Source organism: Aquarana catesbeiana, linkage group LG08 (assembly GCF_042186555.1).
Source record: "Aquarana catesbeiana isolate 2022-GZ linkage group LG08, ASM4218655v1, whole genome shotgun sequence".
NCBI lineage: Eukaryota > Metazoa > Chordata > Amphibia > Anura > Ranidae > Aquarana > Aquarana catesbeiana.
The window spans coordinates 254,899,247-254,916,855 of NC_133331.1; the positions used below are offsets into that span (position 1 = coordinate 254,899,247).

At 42.0% G+C, this 17,609-nt stretch overlaps 5 non-coding genes across 5 annotated transcripts; all 5 read right to left on the reverse strand.

The window, feature by feature from the left end:
• Nucleotides 1–1,944: 1,944 nt before the first annotated feature.
• TRNAG-CCC (transfer RNA glycine (anticodon CCC)) lies at nucleotides 1,945–2,015 on the reverse strand. The gene has a single exon. It is a non-coding gene; the product is annotated as a tRNA-Gly (tRNA).
• A 3,684-nt stretch (nucleotides 2,016–5,699) lies between these two features.
• TRNAG-CCC (transfer RNA glycine (anticodon CCC)) lies at nucleotides 5,700–5,770 on the reverse strand. The gene has a single exon. It is a non-coding gene; the product is annotated as a tRNA-Gly (tRNA).
• A 1,220-nt stretch (nucleotides 5,771–6,990) lies between these two features.
• TRNAG-CCC (transfer RNA glycine (anticodon CCC)) lies at nucleotides 6,991–7,061 on the reverse strand. The gene has a single exon. It is a non-coding gene; the product is annotated as a tRNA-Gly (tRNA).
• A 3,076-nt stretch (nucleotides 7,062–10,137) lies between these two features.
• Nucleotides 10,138–10,208, reverse strand: TRNAG-CCC (transfer RNA glycine (anticodon CCC)). Its single transcript has one exon. It is a non-coding gene; the product is annotated as a tRNA-Gly (tRNA).
• A 3,619-nt stretch (nucleotides 10,209–13,827) lies between these two features.
• TRNAG-CCC (transfer RNA glycine (anticodon CCC)) lies at nucleotides 13,828–13,898 on the reverse strand. Its single transcript has one exon. It is a non-coding gene; the product is annotated as a tRNA-Gly (tRNA).
• Nucleotides 13,899–17,609: the final 3,711 nt, after the last annotated feature.

Below are 17,609 nucleotides of genomic sequence, written 5' to 3' on the forward strand. Positions count from 1 at the left end.
CTGATGCCTCAATATCCAGACCTTTCTTTACAGGGTTGCATTCCCTTAAATGTAAAGTTTTAATGAAATACATATTGTGGTGAAGACATAGGGAAGCTCAAGTCATGATGGGTCAATATCCAGACCTTTCTCTACAGGGTTGCATTCCCTAAATGCAACTTGTGAAGAAAACATTTAATTGAATGCAATTTGTGATGAAAACATAGGAAAGTGTTTCTTTTCAATGCTGCAAACCATGACCAGAAACATAGGCTTTTGCAAACCAGCTAGAGCGTTCCTGGATAGAATTTCAAGGTATCACAAATGAACACTTTCTAGAGAGAATATTTGTAATTTGGATATCTTGCAGTTTATCTACTCAGCTGTTCTCTGGGTATCATTTACTTTTGCTCTAATGCATGCGCTTTGTTCAGTTTTAGATCCTTCAGCTGAGATATTAAGCTTAGCGACCTATCACTAATTCCTGAGTTTAAGAGGCTTGATTTTTGAGCTAGACTGAATGTAATCCTATAGAGAAATATCTGGAAAGTGGCATTGGAGATTAAGATGGTTAGGGCGTCTTTGATCTGCCTTTGAAACAACACTCTTCAAAAACTGAAAACATAAAGTGGGATGTTAAGAATAAAAGGTCACTTGAGCAGCCGGGACATAAATCCAAATGACTGGTGTGGCACTCTTGTATGAAACCTCTAAAGTACTAGTTCCCCTTTGGTGTCTCCACACAAGTGCATTGTCAAAAGATTATTATCTCCTGGGAACAATCACACTTTGCAGTTTCCCACGTTTACCTTTGGGTAACATTTCAACTGAAAGATTTTCGTACTTAGAAATCATATAATCGGTCTTTGCAGTGACTCAAACTGTATTCCCAGAAATGAGATTGTACATTCCTGCAAACATGTTGTCAGGCCTGATGTTAGGTTTAAAGAAAGAACAGCTTTTAAGGACGCAATTGACGTAAGTGTATTTTTTTTAAAGCATATGGTTATACTTTTTCTCTTTGTGAAAGTTGTTTACAAATGCAATTGCTTCGTGAAGCAATTATTTTTTGGGATAGAGGTAATCCAGAGCTTTGGTTTAGGAACTGGAAATGGACATCATAACCAAACACAAGTAAGGCTTTTTAGCGTTGCTTTTGAAAGGTTTTTCAAGTTTTGTAATTAGAGCAAGCTATGTTTAAAATAACGCATATGCACCAGCCGGGACTCACTAATTCCTGAGTTTAAGAGGCTTGATTTTTGAGCTAGACTGAATGTAATCCTATAGAGAAATATCTGGAAAGTGGCATTGGAGATTAAGATGGTTAGGGCGTCTTTGATCTGCCTTTGAAACAACACTCTTCAAAAACTGAAAACATAAAGTGGGATGTTAAGAATAAAAGGTCACTTGAGCAGCCGGGACATAAATCCAAATGACTGGTGTGGCACTCTTGTATGAAACCTCTAAAGTACTAGTTCCCCTTTGGTGTCTCCACACAAGTGCATTGTCAAAAGATTATTATCTCCTGGGAACAATCACACTTTGCAGTTTCCCACGTTTACCTTTGGGTAACATTTCAACTGAAAGATTTTCGTACTTAGAAATCATATAATCGGTCTTTGCAGTGACTCAAGCTGTATCCCCAGAAATGAGATTGTACATTCCTGCAAACACGTTGTCAGGCCTGATGTTAGGTTTAAAGAAAGAACAGCTTTTAAGGACGCAATTGACGTAAGTGTATTTTTTTTAAAGCATATGGTTATACTTTTTCTCTTTGTGAAAGTTGTTTACAAATGCAATTGCTTCGTGAAGCAATTATTTTTTGGGATAGAGGTAATCCAGAGCTTTGGTTTAGGAACTGGAAATGGACATCATAACCAAACACAAGTAAGGCTTTTTAGCGTTGCTTTTGAAAGGTTTTTCAAATTTTGTAATTAGAGCAAGCTATGTTTAAAATAATGCATATGCACCAGCCGGGACTCGAACCCGGGTCGCAAGAATGGGAATCTTGCATGATACCCCTACACTACTGGTGCCCTATGCCTTTTCTGGATAAGCTCAAGTCCTGATGCCTCAATATCCAGACCTTTCTTTACAGGGTTGCATTCCCTTAAATGTAAAGTTTTAATGAAATACATATTGTGGTGAAGACATAGGGAAGCTCAAGTCATGATGGGTCAATATCCAGACCTTTCTCTACAGGGTTGCATTCCCTAAATGCAACTTGTGAAGAAAACATTTAATTGAATGCAATTTGTGATGAAAACATAGGAAAGTGTTTCTTTTCAATGCTGCAAACCATGACCAGAAACATGGGCTTTTGCAAACCAGCTAGAGTGTTCCTGGATAGAATTTCAAGGTATCACAAATGACCACTTTCTAGAGAGAATATTTGTAATTTGGATATCTTGCAGTTTATCTACTCAGCTGTTCTCTGGGTATCATTTACTTTTGCTCTAATGCATGCGCTTTGTTCAGTTTTAGATCCTTCAGCTGAGATATTAAGCTTAGCGACCTATCACTAATTCCTGAGTTTAAGAGGCTTGATTTTTGAGCTAGACTGAATGTAATCCTATAGAGAAATATCTGGAAAGTGGCGTTGGAGTTTAAGATGGTTAGGGCGTCTTTGATCTGCCTTTGAAACAACACTCTTCAAAAACTGAAAACATAAAGTGGGATGTTAAGAATAAAAGGTCACTTGAGCAGCCGGGACATAAATCCAAATGACTGGTGTGGCACTCTTGTATGAAACCTCTAAAGTACTAGTTCCCCTTTGGTGTCTCCACACAAGTGCATTGTCAAAAGATTATTATCTCCTGGGAACAATCACACTTTGCAGTTTCCCACGTTTACCTTTGGGTAACATTTCAACTGAAAGATTTTCGTACTTAGAAATCATATAATCGGTCTTTGCAGTGACTCAAGCTGTATCCCCAGAAATGAGATTGTACATTCCTGCAAACACGTTGTCAGGCCTGATGTTAGGTTTAAAGAAAGAATGGGGGATTTTAATTATCCAGACATAGACTGGGCGGAGGGAACCGCACATTCATTTAAGGCTCGCCAGTTCCTTAATGTCTTGCAGGACAATTTTATGGGTCAGATGGTAGACGCACCAACTAGAAATAAAACATTACTGGATCTACTGATTACCAACAATACAGACCTGATCACGGATGTGGAAATGCGGGGCAATTTAGGTAACAGTGATCACAGGTCAATTAGTTTCAGTATAAATCACACAAATAGGAAACATAAAGGGAATACAAAGACACTGAATTTCAAAAGAGCCAACTTCCCTAAACTACAAACCTTGCCAAAAGGCATAAACTGGGATAAAATATTAGAAACAAAGAATACGGAGGAGAGATGGGTTTGCTTTAAGAGCATATTAAATAAGGGCATTAGCCAATGTATCCCATTGGGTAATAAATTTAAAAGAGCGAACAAAAGTCCTGGATGGCTTAACTCCAATGTAAAAATGCATATAAAAGCAAAGGAGAAGGCCTTCAAAAAATACAAGGTTGAGGGATCATCCTCAGCATTCAGACTTTATAAAGAATGCAATAAGAAATGTAAGCGTGCAATTAGGACAGCTAAGATAGAACATGAAAGACACATAGCGGAGGAGAGCAAAAAAAATCCCAAGAAATTCTTTAAGTATGTAAACAGTAAAAAAGGGAGGACAGACCATATTGGCCCCATAAAGAATGAGGAAGGACATCTGGTTACAAAGGATGGGGAGATGGCGAAGGTATTGAATTTATTCTTCTCCTCAGTCTTCACGAGTGAATCGGGGGGCTTCAGTAACCAAAACTGCAGTGTTTATCCTCATGACACAACACAGGAAGCACCTACATGGTTAACAGAGGACGGAATTAAAATTAGACTTGAGAAACTTAACATTAATAAATCACCGGGACCAGATGGCTTGCATCCGAGGGTACTTAGGAAACTCAGTCAAGTGATTGCCAGACCGTTGTTCCTAATTTTTACAGATAGTCTACTGACTGGAATGGTACCAGCTGATTGGAGAAAAGCCAATGTAGCACCTATATATTATAAAAGGGCCCAAAATACATCCCTGGGAATTACAGACCAGTTAGCCTAACATCGATAGTATGTAAACTCTTGGAGGGGATGATAAGGGACTATATACAGGATTTTAGTAATACGTACGATATCATTAGCAGTAATCAGCATGGATTCATGAAGAATTGTTCTTGCCAAACCAATCTATTAACCTTCTATGAGGAGGTGAGTTGCCATCTAGATAAAGGAAGGCCTGTAGACGTGGTGTATCTGGATTTTGCAAAAGCATTTGACACAGTTCCCCATAAACGTTTACTGTACAAAATAAGGTCTGTTGGCATGGACCATAGGGTGAGTACATGGATTGAAAACTGGCTACAAGGGCGAGTTCAGAGGGTGGTGATAAATGGGGAGTACTCAGAATGGTCAGGGGTGGGTAGTGGGGTGCCCCAGGGTTCTGTGCTGGGACCAATCCTATTTAATTTGTTCATAAACGATCTGGAGGATGGGATAAACAGTTCAATCTCTGTATTTGCAGACGATACTAAGCTAAGCAGGGCAATAACTTCTCCGCAGGACGTGGAAACCTTGCAAAAAGACCTGAACAAATTAATGGGGTGGGCGACTACATGGCAAATGAGGTTCAATGTAGAAAAATGTAAAATAATGCATTTGGGTGGCAAAAATATGAATGCATTCTATACGCTGGGGGGAGAACCTCTGGGGGAATCTAGGATGGAAAAGGACCTGGGGGTCCTAGTGGATGATAGGCTCAGCAATGGCAGGCAATGCCAAGCTGCTGCTAACAAAGCAAACAGAATATTGGCATGCATTAAAAGGGGGATCAACTCCAGAGATAAAACGATAATTCTCCCGCTCTACAAGACTCTGGTCCGGCCGCACCTAGGGTATGCGGTCCAGTTCTGGGCACCAGTCCTCAGGAAGGATGTACTGGAAATGGAGCGAGTTCAAAGAAGGGCAACAAAGCTAATAAAGGGTCTGGAAGATCTTAGTTATGAGGAAAGGTTGCGAGCACTGAACTTATTCTCTCTGGAGAGGAGACGCTTGAGAGGGGATATGATTTCAATTTACAAATACCGGACTGGTGACCCCTCAATAGGGATAAAACTTTTTCGCAGAAGAGAGTTTACCAAGACTCGTGGCCACTCATTAAAATTAGAAGAAAAGAGGTTTAATCTTAAACTACGTAGAGGGTTCTTTACTGTAAGAGCGGCAAGGATGTGGAATTCCCTTCCACAGGCGGTGGTCTCAGCGGGGAGCATTGATAGCTTCAAGAAACTATTAGATAAGCACCTGAATGACCACAACATACAGGGATATACAATGCAATACTGACACATAATCACACACATAGGTTGGACTTGATGGACTTGTGTCTTTTTTCAACCTCACCTACTATGTAACTATGTAACAGCTTTTAAGGACGCAATTGACGTAAGTGTATTTTTTTAAAGCATATGGTTATACTTTTTCTCTTTGTGAAAGTTGTTTACAAATGCAATTGCTTCGTGAAGCAATTATTTTTTGGGATAGAGGTAATCCAGAGCTTTGGTTTAGGAACTGGAAATGGACATCATAACCAAACACAAGTAAGGCTTTTTAGTGTTGCTTTTGAAAGGTTTTTCAAGTTTTGTAATTAGAGCAAGCTATGTTTAAAATAACGCATATGCACCAGCCGGGACTCGAAACCGGGTCGCAAGAATGGGAATCTTGCATGATACCCCTACACTACTGGTGCCCTATGCCTTTTCTGGATAAGCTCAAGTCCTGATGCCTCAATATCCAGACCTTTCTTTACAGGGTTGCATTCCCTTAAATGTAAAGTTTTAATGAAATACATATTGTGGTGAAGACATAGGGAAGCTCAAGTCATGATGGGTCAATATCCAGACCTTTCTCTACAGGGTTGCATTCCCTAAATGCAACTTGTGAAGAAAACATTTAATTGAATGCAATTTGTGATGAAAACATAGGAAAGTGTTTCTTTTCAATGCTGCAAACCATGACCAGAAACATGGGCTTTTGCAAACCAGCTAGAGCGTTCCTGGATAGAATTTCAAGGTATCACAAATGACCACTTTCTAGAGAGAATATTTGTAATTTGGATATCTTGCAGTTTATCTACTCAGCTGTTCTCTGGGTATCATTTACTTTTGCTCTAATGCATGCGCTTTGTTCAGTTTTAGATCCTTCAGCTGAGATATTAAGCTTAGCGACCTATCACTAATTCCTGAGTTTAAGAGGCTTGATTTTTGAGTTAGACTGAATGTAATCCTATAGAGAAATATCTGGAAAGTGGCATTGGAGATTAAGATGGTTAGGGCGTCTTTGATCTGCCTTTGAAACAACACTCTTCAAAAACTGAAAACATAAAGTGGGATGTTAGGAATAAAAGGTCACTTGAGCAGCCGGGACATAAATCCAAATGACTGGTGTGGCACTCTTGTATGAAACCTCTAAAGTACTAGTTCCCCTTTGGTGTCTCCACACAAGTGCATTGTCAAAAGATTATTATCTCCTGGGAACATTCACACTTTGCAGTTTCCCACGTTTACCTTTGGGTAACATTTCAACTGAAAGATTTTCGTACTTAGAAATCATATAATCGGTCTTTGCAGTGACTCAAGCTGTATCCCCAGAAATGAGATTGTACATTCCTGCAAACACGTTGTCAGGCCTGATGTTAGGTTTAAAGAAAGAACAGCTTTTAAGGACGCAATTGACGTAAGTGTATTTTTTTTAAAGCATATGGTTATACTTTTTCTCTTTGTGAAAGTTGTTTACAAATGCAATTGCTTCGTGAAGCAATTATTTTTTGGGATAGAGGTAATCCAGAGCTTTGGTTTAGGAACTGGAAATGGACATCATAACCAAACACAAGTAAGGCTTTTTAGCGTTGCTTTTGAAAGGTTTTTCAAGTTTTGTAATTAGAGCAAGCTATGTTTAAAATAACGCATATGCACCAGCCGGGACTCGAAACCGGGTCGCAAGAATGGGAATCTTGCATGATACCCCTACACTACTGGTGCCCTATGCCTTTTCTGGATAAGCTCAAGTCCTGATGCCTCAATATCCAGACCTTTCTTTACAGGGTTGCATTCCTTTAAATGTAAAGTTTTAATGAAATACATATTGTGGTGAAGACATAGGGAAGCTCAAGTCATGATGGGTCAATATCCAGACCTTTCTCTACAGGGTTGCATTCCCTAAATGCAACTTGTGAAGAAAACATTTAATTGAATGCAATTTGTGATGAAAACATAGGAAAGTGTTTCTTTTCAATGCTGCAAACCATGACCAGAAACATGGGCTTTTGCAAACCAGCTAGAGCGTTCCTGGATAGAATTTCAAGGTATCACAAATGACCACTTTCTAGAGAGAATATTTGTAATTTGGATATCTTGCAGTTTATCTACTCAGCTGTTCTCTGGGTATCATTTACTTTTGCTCTAATGCAAGCGCTTTGTTCAGTTTTAGATCCTTCAGCTGAGATATTAAGCTTAGCGACCTATCACTAATTCCTGAGTTTAAGAGGCTTGATTTTTGAGTTAGACTGAATGTAATCCTATAGAGAAATATCTGGAAAGTGGCATTGGAGATTAAGATGGTTAGGGCGTCTTTGATCTGCCTTTGAAACAACACTCTTCAAAAACTGAAAACATAAAGTGGGATGTTAAGAATAAAAGGTCACTTGAGCAGCCGGGACATAAATCCAAATGACTGGTGTGGCACTCTTGTATGAAACCTCTAAAGTACTAGTTCCCCTTTGGTGTCTCCACACAAGTGCATTGTCAAAAGATTATTATCTCCTGGGAACAATCACACTTTGCAGTTTCCCACGTTTACCTTTGGGTAACATTTCAACTGAAAGATTTTCGTACTTAGAAATCATATAATCGGTCTTTGCAGTGACTCAAACTGTATTCCCAGAAATGAGATTGTACATTCCTGCAAACACGTTGTCAGGCCTGACGTTAGGTTTAAAGAAAGAACAGCTTTTAAGGACGCAATTGACGTAAGTGTATTTTTTTTAAAGCATATGGTTATACTTTTTCTCTTTGTGAAAGTTGTTTACAAATGCAATTGCTTCGTGAAGCAATTATTTTTTGGGATAGAGGTAATCCGGGTCGCAAGAATGGGAATCTTGCATGATACCCCTACACTACTGGTGCCCTATGCCTTTTCTGGATAAGCTCAAATCCTGATGCCTCAATATCCAGACCTTTCTTTACAGGGTTGCATTCCCTTAAATGTAAAGTTTTAATGAAATACATATTGTGGTGAAGACATAGGGAAGCTCAAGTCATGATGGGTCAATATCCAGACCTTTCTCTACAGGGTTGCATTCCCTAAATGCAACTTGTGAAGAAAACATTTAATTGAATGCAATTTGTGATGAAAACATAGGAAAGTGTTTCTTTTCAATGCTGCAAACCATGACCAGAAACATGGGCTTTTGCAAACCAGCTAGAGCGTTCCTGGATAGAATTTCAAGGTATCACAAATGACCACTTTCTAGAGAGAATATTTGTAATTTGGATATCTTGCAGTTTATCTACTCAGCTGTTCTCTGGGTATCATTTACTTTTGCTCTAATGCATGCGCTTTGTTCAGTTTTAGATCCTTCAGCTGAGATATTAAGCTTAGCGACCAATTATTTTTTGGGATAGAGGTAATCCAGAGCTTTGGTTTAGGAACTGGAAATAGACATCATAACCAAACACAAGCAAGGATTTTTAGCGTTGCTTTTGAAAGGTTTTTCAAGTTTTGTAATTAGAGCAAGCTATGTTTAAAATAACACGTATGCGCCAGCCGGGACTGGAACCCTGGTCACAAGCAAGGCTTTTTAGCGTTGCTTTTGAAAGGTTTTTCAAGTTTTGTAATTAGAGCAAGCTATGTTTAAAATAACACGTATGCGCCAGCCGGGACTGTAACCCGGGTCGCAAGAATGGGAATCTTGCATGATACCCCTACACTACTGGTGCCCTATGCTTTTCCTGGATAAGCTCAAGTCCTGATGCCTCAATATCCAGACCTTTCTCTACAGGGTTGCATTCCCTTAAATGTAAAGTTTTAATGAAATACATATTGTGAAAACATAAAGTGGGATGTTAAGAATAAAAGGTCACTTGAGGTCGATTTTTGAGTTAGACTGAATGCAATCCTATAGAGAAATATCTGGAAACTGGCATTGGAGATTAAGATGGTTAGGGCGTCTTTGATCTGTCTTTGAAACAACACTCTTCAAAAACTGAAAACATAAAGTGGGATGTTAGGAGTAAAAGGTCACTTGAGCAGCCGGGACATAAATCCAAATGACTGGTATGGCACTCTTGTATGACACTTCTAAAGTACTAGTTCCCCTTTGGTGTCTCCGCACAAGTGCATTGTCAAAAGATTATTATCTTTTGCAGTTTCCCACGTTTACCTTTGGGTAACATTTCAACTGAAAGATTTTCGTACTTAGAAATCATATAATCGGTCTTTGCAGTGACTCAAGCTGTATCCCCAGAAATGAGATTGTACATTCCTGCAAACACGTTGTCAGGCCTGATGTTAGGTTTAAAGAAAGAACAGCTTTTAAGGACGCAATTGACGTAAGTGTATTTTTTTTAAAGCATATGGTTATACTTTTTCTCTTTGTGAAAGTTGTTTACAAATGCAATTGCTTCGTGAAGCAATTATTTTTTGGGATAGAGGTAATCCAGAGCTTTGGTTTAGGAACTGGAAATGGACATCATAACCAAACACAAGTAAGGCTATGTTTCCACTAGTGCGTCCCCAAAGTCGCGCGATTTTGCCGCGATTTTACCGCGACTTTTTACCGCGATTTGAAGCAATGCCTGTATCTATGGACCTCAAGTCGCATCAAAGTGGGACCAAAGTAGTGCAGGGACTACTTTGAAGTCGCTGCGACTTGAAGTCGCACAGATATGAACGGTACTCATTGGAAATCATGGGAAACAATTTGTCATGCGACTTTTCAGTCCCAAGTCGCATGAAAAGTTGCACTAGTGGAAACAGAGCCTAAGGCTTTTTAGCGTTGCTTTTGAAAGGTGTTTCAAGTTTTGTAATTAGAGCAAGCTATGTTTAAAATAACACATATGCACCAGCCGGGACTCGAACCCGGGTCGCAAGAATGGGAATCTTGCATGATACCCCTACACTACTGGTGCCCTATGCCTTTCCTGGATAAGCTCAAGTCCTGATGCCTCAATATCCAGACCTTTCTCTACAGGGTTGCATTCCCTTAAATGTAAAGTTTTAATGAAATACATATTGTGGTGAAGACATAGGGAAGCTCAGGTCATGATGGGTCAATATCCAGACCTTTCTCTACAGGGTTGCATTCCCTAAATGCAACTTGTGAAGAAAACATTTAATTGAATGCAATTTGTGATGAAAACATAGGAAAGTGTTTCTTTTCAATGCTGCAAACCATGACCAGAAACATGGGCTTTTGCAAACCAGCTAGAGCGTTCCTGGATAGAATTTCAAGGTATCACAAATGACCACTTTCTAGAGAGAATATTTGTAAATTGGATATCTTGCAGTTTATCTATTCAGCTGTTCTTTGGGTATCATTTACTTTTGCTCTAATGCATGCGCTTTGTTCTGTTGTAGATCCTTCAGCTGAGATATTAAGCTTAGCGACCTGCCACTAATTCCTGAGTTTAAGAGGCTTGATTTTTGAGCTAGACTGAATGCAATCCTATAGAGAAATATCTGGAAACTGGCATTGGAGATTAAGATGGTTAGGGCGTCTTTGATCTGCCTTTGAAACAACACTCTTCAAAAACTGAAAACATAAAGTGGGATGTTAAGAATAAAAGGTCACTTGAGCAGCCGGGACATAAATCCAAATGACTGGTATGGCACTCTTGTATGACACCTCTAAAGTACTAGTTCCCCTTTGGTGTCTCCACACAAGTGCATTGTCAAAAGATTATTATCTCCTGGGAACAATCACACTTTGCAGTTTCCCACGTTTACCTTTGGGTAACATTTCAACTGAAAGATTTTCATACTTAGAAATCATATAATCGGTCTTTGCAGTGACTCAAGCTGTATCCCCAGAAATGAGATTGTACATTCCTGCAAACACGTTGTCAGGCCTGATGTTAGGTTTAAAGAAAGAACAGCTTTTAAGGATGCAATTGATGTAAGTGTATTTTTTTAAAGCATATGGTTATACTTTTTCTCTTTGTGAAAGTTGTTTACAAATGCAATTGCTTCGTGAACCAATTATTTTTTGGGATAGAGGTAATCCAGAGCTTTGGTTTAGGAACTGGAAATAGACATCATAACCAAACACAAGCAAGGCTTTTTAACGTTGCTTTTGAAAGGTTTTTCAAGTTTTGTAATTAGAGCAAGCTATGTTTAAAATAACACGTATGCGCCAGCCGGGACTGGAGCCCGGGTCGCAAGAATGGGAATCTTGCATGATACCCCTACACTACTGGTGCCCTATGCCTTTCATGGATAAGCTCAAGTCCTGATGCCTCAATATCCAGACCTTTCTCTACAGGGTTGCATTCCCTTAAATGTAAAGTTTTAATGAAATACATATTGTGGTGAAGACATAGGGAAGCTCAGGTCATGATGGGTCAATATCCAGACCTTTCTCTACAGGGTTGCATTCCCTAAATGCAACTTGTGAAGAAAACATTTAATTGAATGCAATTTGTGATGAAAACATAGGAAAGTGTTTCTTTTCAATGCTGCAAACCATGACCAGAAACATGGGCTTTTGCAAACCAGCTAGAGCGTTCCTGGATAGAATTTCAAGGTATCACAAATGACCACTTTCTAGAGAGAATATTTGTAAATTGGATATCTTGCAGTTTATCTACTCAGCTGTTCTCTGGGTATCATTTACTTTTGCTCTAATGCATGCGCTTTGTTCAGTTTTAGATCCTTCAGCTGAGATATTAAAGCGTTTGTAAAGGTGTTTTTTTTTTTTTTTTAAAATAACAAACATGTTATACTTACCTTCACTGTGCAGCTCGTTCTGCACAGAGTGGCCCCGAACCTCGTCTTCTGGGGTCCCTCGGCGGCTGTTTCAGCTCCTCCCCGCAAGCATTCACCACCTTAATGCGAGCTCCCTCGCACGGTGGTGAGTGCTTGCGGGCGCGCTCCCGTGATACAGCCGGCGGCTATAGCCGCTCGCTGTATCACTCGGCCCCGCCCCCCGGCGCGCCGCGTCATCGGATGTGATTGACAGCAGCGCGAGCCAATGGCTGCGCTGCTTTCAATCCATCCACTGCAGCCAATCAGCGGCCAGGGTGAGCGGAGGAACAGATGTCGGGAACGCGAAGCTGACTTTCGAGGCGTCAGGTAAGTAAAACGGGGGGGCTGGGGGCGGCGGTTCTGTCAGAAGTTTTTTCACCTTAATGCATAGAATGCATTAAGGTGAAAAAATTTTTACCTTTACAACCCCTTTAAGCTTAGCGACCTATCACTAATTCCTGAGTTTAAGACCTTTCTTTACAGGGTTGCATTCCCTTAAATGTAAAGTTTTAATGAAATACATATTGTGGTGAAGACATAGGGAAGCTCAAGTCATGATGGGTCAATATCCATACCTTTCTCTACAGGGTTGCATTCCCTAAATGCAACTTGTGAAGAAAACATTTAATTGAATGCAATTTGTGATGAAAACATAGGAAAGTGTTTCTTTTCAATGCTGCAAACCATGACCAGAAACATGGGCTTTTGCAAACCAGCTAGAGCGTTCCTGGACAGAATTTCAAGGTATCACAAATGACCACTTTCTAGAGAAAATATTTGTAAATTGGATATCTTGCAGTTTATCTATTCAGCTGTTCTTTGGGTATCATTTACTTTTGCTCTAATGCATGCGCTTTGTTCTGTTTTAGATCCTTCAGCTGAGATATTAAGCTTAGCGACCTGTCACTAATTCCTGAGTTTAAGAGGCTTGATTTTTGAGCTAGACTGAATGCAATCCTATAGAGAAATATCTGGAAAGTGGCATTGGAGATTAAGATGGTTAGGGCGTCTTTGATCTGCCTTTGAAACAACACTCTTCAAAAACTGAAAACATAAAGTGGGATGTTAAGAATAAAAGGTCACTTGAGGTCGATTTTTGAGCTAGACTGAATGCAATCCTATAGAGAAATATCTGGAAACTGGCATTGGAGATTAAGATGGTTAGGGCGTCTTTGATCTGTCTTTGAAACAACACTCTTCAAAAACTGAAAACATAAAGTGGGATGTTAAGAGTAAAAGGTCACTTGAGCAGCCGGGACATAAATCCAAATGACTGGTATGGCACTCTTGTATGACACTTCTAAAGTACTAGTTCCCCTTTGGTGTCTCCGCACAAGTGCATTTTCAAAAGATTATTATCTTTTGCAGTTTCCCACGTTTACCTTTGGGTAACATTTCAACTGAAAGATTTTCGTACTTAGAAATCATATAATCGGTCTTTGCAGTGACTCAAGCTGTATCCCCAGAAATGAGATTGTACATTCCTGCAAACACGTTGTCAGGCCTGATGTTAGATTTAAAGAAAGAACAGCTTTTAAGGACGCAATTGACGTAAGTGTATTTTTTTTAAAGCATATGGTTATACTTTTTCTCTTTGTGAAAGTTGTTTACAAATGCAATTGCTTCGTGAAGCAATTATTTTTTGGGATAGAGGTAATCCAGAGCTTTGGTTTAGGAACTGGAAATGGACATCATAACCAAACACAAGTAAGGCTTTTTAGCGTTGCTTTTGAAAGGTGTTTCAAGTTTTGTAATTAGAGCAAGCTATGTTTAAAATAATGCATATGCACCAGCCGGGACTCGAACCCGGGTCGCAAGAATGGGAATCTTGCATGATACCCCTACACTACTGGTGCCCTATGCCAGTCCTCACCCCCCGCTCAACATTCAAGATCTGCATTCAATTGCCGACAACATCAAAGGCACCCTCTCCGCGGCCATCTCAGAGCATAGGCTAGAGCTCCATGCCCTGAATGATCGTGTTCAGAACGTGGAAAAGGTGACCGACCGACATGAGGCTGCCATAGCCTCTACCACAGATCGCTTGGATTATCACACACTGCAGATGAGGGACATGCAAAGACACCTCGAGGACCTCGACAACAGGGGTCGGAGGCACAATTTGAGAATCAGAGGTCTCCCGGAATCAGTTGAAGGAGACCGTATCTCCCAGGAAGTAGTGGGCATCTTTAACGGTCTCCTCCACCGACCTGCACAAACCCCGATTGCTATGGAGAGGATCCACCGCGCACACCGTCCCAAAGGACAGGAGAGTGACCCACCGCGCGATATAATCTGCTGCATAGTGGACTACAAGGTGAAAGAAGAAATCATGCAGCGTGCACGAGGCAAACAGCAAATCTTTCATGGAGACTCCCTCATCCAGATATACCAGGATCTCTCGGGCATCACTTTACAACATAGGCGAGACCTGAAACCTCTCCTAGACACCCTGAGAGGGAAGAACATCCAGTACAAATGGAAGTTCCCCTTTTGCCTCTCGGCCTCTGCACACGGCCGCACCGCTCTTCTCAAGGTGCCGGAGGATCTGCCTCACTTCTGTGACACGCTTGGAATCCCATTGATCCCGGTTCCAAACTGGTATGCAGCCTTCCGCCCCGCTCAATCACATTGTGACATGCCCTGGGAAGAACCTATGGATGCTCAACCATCCAGATATCGTAGGAGACGTTCACCATCCACCACCAGAGATCCCTCCAGATACCGCAGCGGTCGCAGAGATAATACCCCTCCATCCTCACCGAGGCATAGGAGACCTCGCAGGGGCCGCTAAAACGGATTACAAGGGTCTGCACCATCCATCAGTGCCTCCTAGGTCCCGGCACCCACTCGTGAGTTATACGTTTTCTGTTTGTACTGTTGTTCTTTGAGACCACCATTTTGGTTGATTTTTGTACTGCCTGCCTTACACACTACTGACCCATAATATTCTACCTCTATCAAATACCCTTACTGAAGAACCCTCTGTGTACTGTTTCTACATTTACTCTTCCCGCGGTTCATAATCTGACACCTCCTGTGTTCTTAAGTCTGCATCTCCTCACACACCACGGTGTATTCTAGAGGCTGACTGCTCTCAATGACTCCCACACAGTTAAGCCAGATACTACACCCCCCAGGACGCTCTGCGGTATTGGACCCCGCCCTACTTCTTTCACTACGACACCATTGGTACATCTACTCATGTGATCGCTCCAGACTCGCCCTTCATCCAAGCCCGTCTCAGGATCCCCTCGACTTCAGTATCACTCCTCATCTCCACCCACCCGTCCGACGGTCTGCCTAAATATCAACTCATCTGGACGCGCAATGCTCATCATCTTACCTGGACTCTCAGAAGACCCGGCTCACACGAACCTCTCATCCGGACTACCTCCTGACCCGACGCTCAGGTGTTCCGCAAGCTAAACTCCTGCAACCTTCTGTCACAGCTGGAACTGTCAGGTATCGCTCACACACCTCTCAGGTTCACATGTCTTGTGCATTTTTACTGTTAATTGTATAATTTCATTGGCAAACCGCAATATGGGTTTCTACACATGCATGGCCTACCATAGTGGGAATGTAACGCATATAAGTCTGACTTACCAATCAACAGGGTGGCGGTACGTGCGGCCCTCCCCCAACATCTGGGCCGCATCTTCCGACCCAACCCTCCCATATCCCACTCTCCATAACTGCAACGACCCACAGGCCGAATCCCCCCTCCCCTTCTTACTGGCAACCACATCTGTCCAGGCAGAGGGAGCGGGGCTCAATTTCAACCCTCCCCTACAGACAGAGACAAGTGCTTCGTCCCTAGGCTTGCTGCTCTCTCACCCACACACGACACATTAGCAACCGAACCAATGATTCTAGTTCCCACCGCACATAACCTGCACATAATAGTCCACCAAACATACCAGAGCCCTATGATCCCCACCAAGGACCGTATAAGGTCCAGATGGGCTACAGTGGCAACCATCGCCTCCACCCTGTCGCTAGCAACCAATCCTATGGCGGCAGCTCATGTCCACACTCCTCTTCCTTACCAATATCGTTCTCTCCCTGCCCTGGTATAGGTCAACCCCCTCACGGGGCTGTGTCGGTGCGCTACTCCCCTAATTGGGATTTGCGCGCCGCACTCGTCCCATACTACTCCGATCCTGTACCCTCGAGGCTGTTGGAAACTTTGTTCCACGCCTCTTCGGATAGTTACCCACAGCTCAGATCCGCGCTCGAATCGGCTCCTGTTCCGCTTCCCGCGACCCCCCTACCCTTCCCTTTATCCTAACCTCCGCACACCCTTCCAATGGCGAATCCACAAGTCATGGACCCACCTCGGGCGGACGGACAACCTCAACACCAAACTCTCAAATTATACTCTCTGAATATCAGGGGCCTCAACACACCTGAAAAATGATCTAAACTTCTGTACTCTCTGAAACAATCTAAAACACACATTGCACTTCTACAAGAAACCCACTTCCGAACGGACTCCATCCCCAAACTCGGAAACCGACACTTCCCCACTGCCTTCCACTCCTCTAATGTAGATGCTAAATCGAAAGGGGTGACCATCCTCATCTCGAAAAATTGCCCCTTCCAAGTGACGGACGTCCAGAGAGATCCGTTAGGCCGCTTCCTCTTTATTAAGGGCACCTTATATCACACGCCACTGACTATTGCCAACATCTACGCCCCCAACTCAGGCCAAGTCTCTTTCTTTCGCAACACCATCCAACTACTATCCAGCTTCCAGTCCGGTACACTCGTTCTCGGTGGCGATTTTAACATGCCACTGACCCCAGTGATGGACACATCGAACGGCACATCCTCTTTACCTTACAAGGCTCTACGGGCAATCAAACAACAGCTTAACACCTTACTACTTCATGACACGTGGCGTACGTTACACCCAAAAGATAAAGATTACACTTTCTTTTCAGCTCCACATAACAAATACTCTAGACTTGATCACTTCTTTCTCTCCCAACCAGACCTATCGAACCTTACCAAAGCTACCATTGAGCCAGCCACACTTTCGGACCACAGTCCCATCTCCATAACCCTACAACTGACCTCACCATGTCGGAAGACACGAATCTGGCGCCTTGACAACTCACTGCTCAATGACGAGACTAATATTCAAGCACTAACCACATGTATATCAAACTTCTTTAAGGAGAACTCTTCACCTGACGTAACACCGACTGTCACCTGGGCCGCACACAAATGTGTCATTCGCGGTGAATTGTTCGCACTGGCATCTCACCGAAATAAACTCCACACCGCCCGCATTGCTGAATTAACCGCGCTCATTCGCTCACTCGAACAAAAACACAAGGCCTCCCTAGCCACGGCTACCCTCTCCGAACTGTCCAAAGCGCGGGAAGACCTGTTAGAAGTACTAAACGCCAAATTGAAGCGTAACTTCGCAATGACACAAAAATTATACTATGAGTTTGGCAACAAAGCCGGCAAACTCCTAGCGCGGGCCCTCCAATCCAAAAAGGCTTCACACACCATCCACAAAATTAACAACACCAGGGGCGAGGCAGTGGTTA